The sequence below is a fragment of the Mustela nivalis genome, assembly GCF_964662115.1.
Source record: "Mustela nivalis genome assembly, chromosome: 3".
In the NCBI taxonomy this organism is placed as follows: Eukaryota; Metazoa; Chordata; class Mammalia; order Carnivora; family Mustelidae; genus Mustela; species Mustela nivalis.
This window is the reverse complement of record NC_139022.1, coordinates 89,394,053-89,404,356: the sequence shown is the minus strand read 5'-3', so window position 1 is coordinate 89,404,356 and position 10,304 is coordinate 89,394,053.

Below are 10,304 nucleotides of genomic sequence, written 5' to 3'. Positions count from 1 at the left end.
TATGAACGATATCTTCTTTATCCATCCGTCTTTTGAAGGACATCTTGGCTCTTTCCACAGTTTGATGATTGTGGCCATTGCTGCTATGAACATTGGGATACATATGGCCCTTCTTTTCACTGCATCTGTATCTTTGGGGTAAGTACCCAGTAGTGCAATTGCAGGGTCATGGGTAGCTCTATTTTTAATTTCTTGAAGAGTCTCCCCACTGTTTTCCAAAGTGGCTGCACCAACTTGCATTCCCACCAACAGTGTGAGAGGGTTTCTCTTTCTCCACATCCCCTCCAACACTTGTTGTTTCTTGTCTTGTTAATTTTGGCCATTCTAACTGGTGTAAGGTGGTATCTCAATGTGGTTTTGATTTGAATTTACCTGATGGCTAATGAAGATGAACATTTTTTCATGTGTCTGTTAGCCATTTGTGTGTCTTCTTTGAAGAAGTGTCTGTTTAGGTCTTCTGCCCATTTTTTGACGTGATTATCTGTTTTGTATGTGTTGAGTTTGAGAAATTCTTTATAGATCTTGGATATCAGTCCTTTATCTGCAGTGTCAGTTGCAAATATCTTCTCCTAGTCCGTTGTTTTGTTGACTGTCTCCTTTGCTGTTCAAAAGCTTTTTATCTTGATGAAGTCCCAAAAGTTCAGTTTTGCTTTTGTTTCCTTTGTCTTGGGAGACATGTCTTGTGAAAGAAATTGGTGTGGCTGATGTCAAAAAGGTTACTGCCTATGTTCTCCTCTAGGATTTTGATAGATTCCTGCCTCATGTTGAGGCCTTTTATCCATTTTGCGTTTATCTTTGTGTATGGTATAAGAGAATTGTTGAGTTTCATTCTTCTATAAATAGCTGTCCAGTTTTCCCAGCACCATTTATTGAAGATACCGTGTTTTTTCCATTGGATATTTTTTCCTGCTTTGTTGAAGATTATTTGACCACAGAGTTGCAGGTCTATATCTGGTCTCTCTACTCTGTTCCACTGGTCTATGTGTCTGTTTTTGTGCCAGTACCATGCTGTCTTGGTGATCACAGCTTTGTAGTAAAGCTTGAAATCAGGCAATGTGATGCCCCCAGCTTTGTTTTTCTTTTTCGACATTTCCTTAGCAAGTTGGGGTCTTTCTGGTTCCATACAAATTTTGTTCCAGCATTTTGAAAAGTGCTGGTGGAATTTTGATTGGGATGGCATTGAAAGTATGGATTGCTCTGGTCAATATAGACATTTTAACAATGTTCATTCTTTCTATGAGCATGGAATGATTTTCCATCTTTTTGTGTCTTCTTCAATTTCTTTCATGAGTGTTCCATAGTTCCTCAAGTACAGATCCTTTACCTCTTTGATTAGGTTTATTCCCAGGTGTCTTATGGTTCTTGGTGCTATAGTAAATGGAATCAATTCTCTAATCTCCCTTTCTATATTTTCGTTCTTAATGTATAAGAAAGCAACTGATTTCTGTACATTGATTTTGTATCCTGTCACATTACTGAATTGCTGTATGAATCCTAGTAGTTGGGGGGTGGAGTCTTTTAGGTTTTCCATAAAAAGTATCATGTCATCTGTGAAGAGAGAGAGTTTGACTTCTTCTTTGACAATTTGGACACCTTTTATTTCTTTTTGCTCTCTGATTGCTGTTGCTGAAACTTCTAGTTGAGGAAAATTGGAAGGGGAGGTGAACCATAAGAGACTATGGACTCTGAAAAACAATCTGAGGGTTTTGAAGGGGCGGAAGTGGGAGGTTGGAGGAACCAGGTGGTGGGTATTGGAGAGGGCACGGATTGCATGGAGCACTGGGTGTGATGCAAAAACAATGAATACTGTTACGCTGAAAATAAATTTAAAAAAAAAACTAAAAAACAAAACAAAACAAAACCTTCTAGTACTATGTTGAACAAGAATGGTGAGAGTGGGCAGCCTTGTCGTGTTCCTGAACTCAAGGGAAGGCTGTCAGCTGTTTCCCATAGAGAATGATATTCATTGTGGGTTTTTCATAGATAGAGTTTATGAAGTTGAGGAATGTTCCCTCTATTCCTATACTTTGAAGTGTTTTAATCAGGAACAGATGCTGTATCTTGTCAAATGCTTTTTCTGCAACAATTGAGAGGGCCATATGGTTCTTCTCTCTTCTCTTTTTGACTTGTTCTATCTCATTGATTGATTTATGAGTGTTGAACCACCCTTGCATCCCAGGGATAAATCCCACCTGGTTATGGTGGATAATCTTTTTAATGTACTGTTGGATCCTATTAGCTAGGATGTTGTTGAGAATCTTGGCATCCATATTCATCAGGGATATTGGTCTGAAATCCTTTTTGATGGGGTCTTTGCCTGGTTTGGGGACCAGAGTAATACTGGCTTCATAGAAAGAGTTTGAAGTTTTCCTTCTGTTTCTATTTTTGAAACAGCTTCAGGAGAATAGGTATTATTTCTTCTTTGAATGTTTGGTAGAATTCTCCAGGGAATCCGTCAGGTCCTGGGCTCTTCTCTTTTGGGAGGTTTTTGATCACTGCTTCAATCTCGTTACTAGATATTGGTCTATTCAGGTTATCAATTTCTTCCTGTTTCAGTCTTGGAAGTTTATAGGTTTCCAGGAATGCATCCATTTCATCTAGGTTGCTTAACTTATTGGCATATAGTTGTTGATAATAATTTCTGATGATTGTTTCTATTTCCTTGGTGTTAGTCATGATCTCTCCCCTTTCATTCATAATTTTATTAACTTTTCTCTTTTCTCTTGGATTAGTCTGGCCAGTGGTTTATCGATTTTACTAATTCTTTCAAAAAACCAGCTTCTAGTTTTGTTGATATGTTCTACTGTATCTCTAGTTTCTAACTCATTGATCTCTGCTCTAATCTTATTTCCCTTCTTGTGCATGGGGTTGGCTTACTTTGTTGTTCATTTTCCAGTTCTTCGAGATGTAAAGAGATTTGGTGTATTCAGTATTTTTCAGGTTTTTTTGAGGGAAGCTTGGATGGCTATGGGTATTCCTCTTAGGACCACTTTTTTCCTATCCCATAGGTTTTGGACCAATGTGTCTTCATTCTCTTTGGTTTCTATGAATTGTTTAAGTTCTACTTTGATTTCCTGGTTGACCCAAGCATTCTTAAGCAAGGTGGTCTTTAGCTTCCAAATGTTTGTTTTCCTTCCAAACTTTTTCTTGTGGCTGAGTTTCAGTTTCAAAGCACTGTGGTCTGAGAATAAGCAGGGAATAATCTCAGTTTTTTGGTATCAGTGGAGCCCTGATATGTGACCCAGTATGTGGTCTATTCTGGAGAAAGTTCCATGTGAGCTCAGGAAGAATGTTGTTTTAGGGTGGAATGTTCTGTATATATGTAAAAGGTCCATCTGGTCCAATGTGTCATTACTAAGAGTGGCATGTTAGGATTCCCTACAATTAATGTGTTCATATCAATATGACTCTTTATTTTATTAACAGTTGGCTTATGTAGTTGGCTGCTCCCATATTGAGGGCATAATATTTATAATTGTTAGATCTTCTTGGTGGAGAGATCCTTTAAGAATGATAGTGTCCTTCTGTATCTCCAACTACAGCTTTAGCTTAAAATAGAATTTATCTGATATGAGAATCACCAACCCAGCTTTCTTTTGAGGCCCATTGGCATGAAAAATAGTTATCCATCCCTTTACTTTCAGTCTGGATGTATCTTTAGGTTCCAAATGCATCTCTTGTAGACAGCATATGGATGGGTCCTGTTGTTTTATCCAGTCTACAACCCTGTGTCATTTTATGGGAGCATTTAGGTCACTCACATTGAGAAAGAAGTTTTTATTGACATCATGTTTCCTGAGAAGTTCTTGTTTCTGTAGATTGTCTCTGTAAGTTTCTGTTCTATGTCACTCTTGGGTTCTTCCTTCTTTCGTAGAAACCCCCCCACTTAATATTTCTTGTAGTGTTGGCTTGGTAGTGACATACTCTTTTAAACCTTGCCAATCTTGGAAGCTCTTTACCTCTCCATCCATTTTGAATGTCAGCCTGGCTGGATGAAGTATTCTTGCTGCATGTTTTTCTCATTTAGTGCCCTGAATATGTCTTGCCAGTCCTTTCTGGCTTGCCAGGTTTCTGTAGACAGGTCTGATGTTATTATGATGGTCCTTCCTCTGTACATAAGGAATCTTTTCCCCTTAGCTGACCTTAAGACCTCTTGTCTAAAATTATTTGTAAATTTCACAATTAAGTGTCTGGAGGTATTTCTAGACTCATTGATCTTCGGGGGTGTCCTTTCTGCCTCTAGGACATGAACACCTGTTCCATTCCCCAGAATTTTCATCCAGAATTTTTCAACTATATCTTCTAGTCTTCTCTCTCCACTCCCTGCCCTCAGGGATCCCAATAATTCTGACATTGGAACACTTCATGGCATTATTTATTTCCCTAATTTTATTTTTCATGGCTTCTAAGTTGTTTGTCCCAGGCCTCTTCCTGATCCTTCTCTTCTATCAGTTTGTCTTCTAGATCACTAATTCGATCTTCTGCCTCAGCTACCTTAGCTGTTAGAGTATTTAGACTAGATTGGATCTCATTGATAGCATTTTTTAGTACTGCCAAATCAGCCCTCACTTCCACCCGTAGAGTTTCTATGTTGCCACTAATGGTCTTCTCTAACCTAACCATTGCCTGGACAACTGTTACCCTGAATTCCCTTTCTGACATACTCTTTTTATCTATATCCAATAGTTCTGTGGGAGAGGACACAGTCTCTGAATTTTTCCTCTGTTGGGTGTTCCTCCTCCTAGTTATTTTGGTGAGACATATGGCTGAATATATCAACCATGGTCTAGGTAAGTTGCACCAGTGAAAAGGTTGGAGCAGCACTTGGACTTCTGGACAGGTGTTGTCATGTTGATAGTGGGAGGGACATCAATTTTAATTTCCTTCTAGCTGGTGCTTGGTGTCCATGGGTCAGAGGAGGAGTAGTCACTTAAGCTCCCGCCTCCATTACTTGTCTGTCTTATGTGCATGGTGGACACCTGTGCAGAACAGATGGATAAGTGGCCAGGGGAGTTTGGCAGCAACTTGCAGGGCCTGATGGACAGTTGCCACTTCTTCCCTGTGGCTACAGTCTTCTGGACAATGTCCGGATCCTCGGGGGGGGGGGGGGGCACCCCAGTACATTCAGCTGCCAGAATGGCTACTTCAGAGCCTCCCCATGCCATGCCAGGCTGCTGCTGCAATATGCAGGGACCCGCTTCTAAAGTGGCTTTTAAAATACCAGAAAGGAAATAACGCCAAGTGAGTTAGGTCATGTAGCCAGAATGGAGTACAGCATCTTCAGCCTCAGCAGCCAGGTTTATAGACTGATACATAACCTTGACCATAAAAACTGGGGGTCAAGTTGAGGACAGATCTCAAAGAATCAGTAGCTAATTCTGTGGCCCAGATAACCAAAGCATGGCATATGGAATGAGGGACAATTAAAGGGTAGTACATCACTATTTAGCTCAGGAACACAAAACATATGTTGAAGTGTCCTTTCACAGCAAGGTCTTCACAGGCAGCCATAATGGATTAATGGGCCACATCAGTAACTCAGAACCTAAATGATGTAGCCACTCAGGCAAATTCCACTGTGGATTTAATTCCTTCTCATCTCTTTTAGGAAAGACCATCCTTTCTCTTTAAGCTTCATCTCCCACTTTCTCCAGGCTAGTTTCCCATTATCTCTTTTTCTGGAGTATTTCTGGTCTCCCCTCTTTGGTGTATTAATTACTGCTGACTCCCCCTAAGTGGTCTTACAGCCACAGTCATGGCACTATGCCATGCCACCTGTGTCTAGCACAGGCCAGTAACTTAGTCACTGCTTCCCGTCACCAGCTTCCTCACTTAATTGTGCTTGCTTGAAATAAACTTACTAATATGCCATTTATATCTCATTGCCCCACTGTTCAAGAAGCCACAATAATTTCCTTACATCTATTCCACTGTGAATTACAGATTCATAATGGAATTTATAAATTCTTCTTAGCTTATCCTAGATCTAATCTTATAACTTTATTCTTTTTAATATGCCAACAAAATCTAATTATACCTACTTCTTTACTTCTCCCCCATAAGTCATTAATCTCTGCATCCAAGCAGTTCCTTCTCTTATCTGCTGAAGCCAATCCTCCAGCCCTAAAGGTCAAGCTCGTCTCACTTCATGCAAAAGACACAATGAGCCAACTCCTTGGATCCCTTTAAATACTCTCTATACTAAGCTTCTCATGCAAACTGTATCACCTATACCACTTACATTGGGTTATTTTTCATTTCATTCCACTTAATTGTTTGCTGTGTGTAATCTTGTCTCTACGGCTAACATATTATGGAAATAAATTTTTAATGGATTATAGCTACATATAAAATGCATCCCACATGACAAAACATATTTGCTTCAGCATCTCAAAAGTTATAACAAACGCAGTATGAATTTTCTGTAGAAATAAAGTATTCTGAGCATTGATTAAATTTTTCATTTTTATATCAGTTTTATTTTTATATCATGCAAGGTATGAAAATTCATGACAGAAAAAAATGCTAAATCATCTTTAATCCTACCACAGAAAGATAAACATTATTAATATGTAGATATATATTCAAGACTTTTTCTTATTCATATGCCCAAGTATTTTTTAATATACAGATATTTTGTAACTTGCTTTTCTCAAAACACAGTACATGTATGCTTATACATCATTTTGAGTTATTACATAGTATTCTATTATATGGATTACCATAATGAACTCACCCAAACCCCAATTATTGAGATCTCAGCTCTAACCATCATCTCTTTGGACAGGTCTTCCCTGACACAATAAAATACAGCTCCCTGTCCCCACTGCTAGGGTCGCTCACAAGAACCCTCTTATTACAATACTCTGTTTTGTTTTTTAGAGCCTTTTATAAGTATTTAAAAATGTCTTGTTTAAAAAATAAAGGATAGATATAAGGATCTTGTTTATTTATTCATTAACTTGTGAACTGTGTCTTCCACACTAGATCCCATTAGAGCAAATATTGTGCCAATACCGTGATCTCCAGTGCCTAAAAGTGTGGGACACATTATATGAACTCAATAAATATTTCTAAACAAAGTGAGTAAAAAGGATAGATTGATGGATGGTTGGATGGATGGACAGATGGACACATGGTTGGCTGATGGATGAAATAGCTCGCTGACTGGCTGAATTAATTATATTCTAGGCACGCAGATATTTCCCTCAGATTTGGTACTATTTCTACCACTTCTTTCAGTAATTCCTCAAAATATCTAGCTTGCTAATGGAAGATTTAGCTCATTAGCCTCACTGATAAAATTTTTGTGAGTATTTTTTCTTTTTTCTCTTTTTTATTAGTATTAGGAATTTAGGAAAGGTGAGAATTAAATGTGGGAACTCAGCTAATATCAGAAACTAGAAAATGCTCATACAACTTTATAAAGTTTTCCATTTTCCATTTAAACAAATTAGATTGGAGGCGTGAGGGAAACAACCAACTACTTGTAACATTAAATTTATTAGGGTGTATAGGGCAGCAAGGACAGGTATATTTCAACAAAATCATCATCTGTCATGACACAGAACAGGGTCTAATCTTGTAACTCCTAAAAAAAAAAAAATGACATGGTCTAATCATATAACTCCTATTAACAAAATAACTCCGTATAAAAATGAAATAACTTGTTTCACTTAAGTGAGTCCACATCTCTAAACAGCTTTTAAAGACACAATTACCAAACAGGTAGGACAGTAGGAGATCGAAATTGTATTTGTCCAAAAACACACCAACTTATCTTCCCACTCTTTGTTGAGATCTCCTGTTTGTTCTTGGGTTATTCCATGGATTGGTCATCATCCTCATTGAACATCTCCAAGAATGTGGTTTGTCATTCACAAACTTGGATTTGAAACATCCTTTACCTTCTGTAAGTTGATTTCTGCGCTGCGGTTACACATGTCTCTCCCGACACACGCAGTGCCTGTTCTGCCCATGACAGGGTTTTGTTCAGGTTTCCAGAGACAGTGTTAACCTTGTCATCTCTGGCAGTCCTTTTTAACTCTTGCAAGATCTAAAACGATGTCTTTGTATGATATAGCTATCTGAAATATGGATCACTTTGTTTCTAGCCCATTTATACTTTCTATTTTTGCTGAGTTCTAACTTGTTCCCTCAAACAATACCTTTTCAAGGGCATCCTCTGAAAGCCACTTGTGAATTAGGGGCAGTGCCAATCATTCTTATAGTTCTGTATGACTTCTTCATCCACCGTTGTGCTGGTTTCCAGAATAAGCCAGCGGAGGATAAGCGGAGACCAAGAGTAAAGTTGTATTGGCCTTTTCTCACTCTCGCCCACAGGGTAGAAGCTATGCCACATATGATACACTCTGCTCTAAAGCCCCAGACCCATAAAGTTGTCATCATGAACCACACACGGCATCTTGACATCTGAGGAGGCTTCTGGGTGCCATCAGTTTTTCTCTGACCTCTTGTATTCCTGGGTATCTGTATTTTAGAATTGCCCATTGGGTTTTCTCAGTTTACTTTCATAATAGTAATTTCTCAGGCTTTCCTCAAGACCCAATAATCAGAATCTCCAGGGGGAGTGCAGTCATTCATATATGGGTATCCCCCACTTTGGCATCAGACCACTTCACTTTTATTTAAGACCTACATTAGGACCTGGTCTCACCAACCAGAAGAAATCTGAAGCGGATTTTCACTTTTACACACACACACACACACACATACACACACACACACACACACACACGAAGAATGCAGAGTGGAAATTTCCTTCAGCCTGTTTTGCAGTGAGCCCTTCCAGAGGCAGCGTGCACCTCCACAGAGGGGTTGAGCCCCCAATCTCCTTTCCCAAGGAACTCCCCTCAGTATCTCGGGATCCAGCTGCCATAGCTTGGAACTGTGTCTGTGTGCTTCCGTGCTTTGTCTCAATTTTTGTGTGTGTGCCTCTGTCAGCAAGGTATATCCGAAGTTCTCAGAAAAGCCTGAGAGGTTTTTTTGGGGGTCCCAGAATACTCAAAAAATTTTCCATATAAATTAATGATAATAGCATCTTCACTTTATGCCATTTTGGCTTAGAAAACTTTTCATAGGAATGCTGTACTTTCAGATAGCTGGGAAAAACCTGTATTTAGAAGCTTCCCTGGTAATTCAAATTAGCGAGGCTTTAAAACAACCGTTAGAAGGTAAGTACTTAAAAACAAACCCTTCCATCTTCAACACATTCCTTGAGCAGATAACTTGAGAAGTTTTGATCACAACTTACTTTCTAGCCATTCAATTAAATCAATAGCTTGGAAATACTGGTGTGGGGTCATTTCACCCCTTGATTTTCCTCACCCCCTGACCTTTCTCTAGGCATTTTGCCCACCTCCCACTAAGCTGGAAATTGTTCTCCTGTACATTTGGACATTGAGAGCCCTCATCATTGAAGACTTTCCTCTCTGCTGCTAGGTCACCTTCATCTCCCCATGGATACTCACTCTAGAATTCACTACAGTCCATAGCCAAACTAACAAATGTTTCACTGCAGAGAACTTATGAAGACGCTGTGCCTCTTTGGTGTATCCGCAGTGTTATATACCTAGCAGAAACTTCGTACATGTACTTAGAACAAATCCTACTCCAATCTGTAGACCCTAAATTTTAGAAAAACTTTAACTGACAAATGAGGGATTTGATAATGCAGGATGATTGGCTTTGTTATTTTTCTCTGTACATCCACTTTCAAAGATCTGTACAAACTGTTGGAAAACATTTCAATAAACCCTATTCTAGATGGTCAGCATTTATACACAGTTTAGAGGACAGCTTTACTTAATTTGAAATGAAGTACCTCAAGTACTAAAACAGAAGGTATTATTTTATAATACTAGCAGTTTCCAAGCTTAAAGATATTAGTTTCTGACCAAAATAACCTGGTAGGAGCAAATCTATGATGAAAATGACAGTGGATTTCTCCTCCAGGTTAAATATTCTGAAAAACACAGACACTAGGATCCAAGGTTATTACCAGTTACCAGGCAGCAATGTTAGTTCCATTTCTCATTTAATCCTACACTTTGAGTGATGGCATTCTGTGATAAATGCATTTATTATTCAATAGCAAAAAGAGGATGGAGGTCTTCCAGAGGAATAACACGGAAAGCCATATTGCTTGAGTTTTCTCAGTTTTGGCGTGGCTACATCAGGAGAATTTACAGGATCACTTTCAGATTTATTTCCCTTGAACTATGATGAATGCTAAATATAAACTTAGACTTAAAACAATTGAATTCTAGGTCAATACAAATATT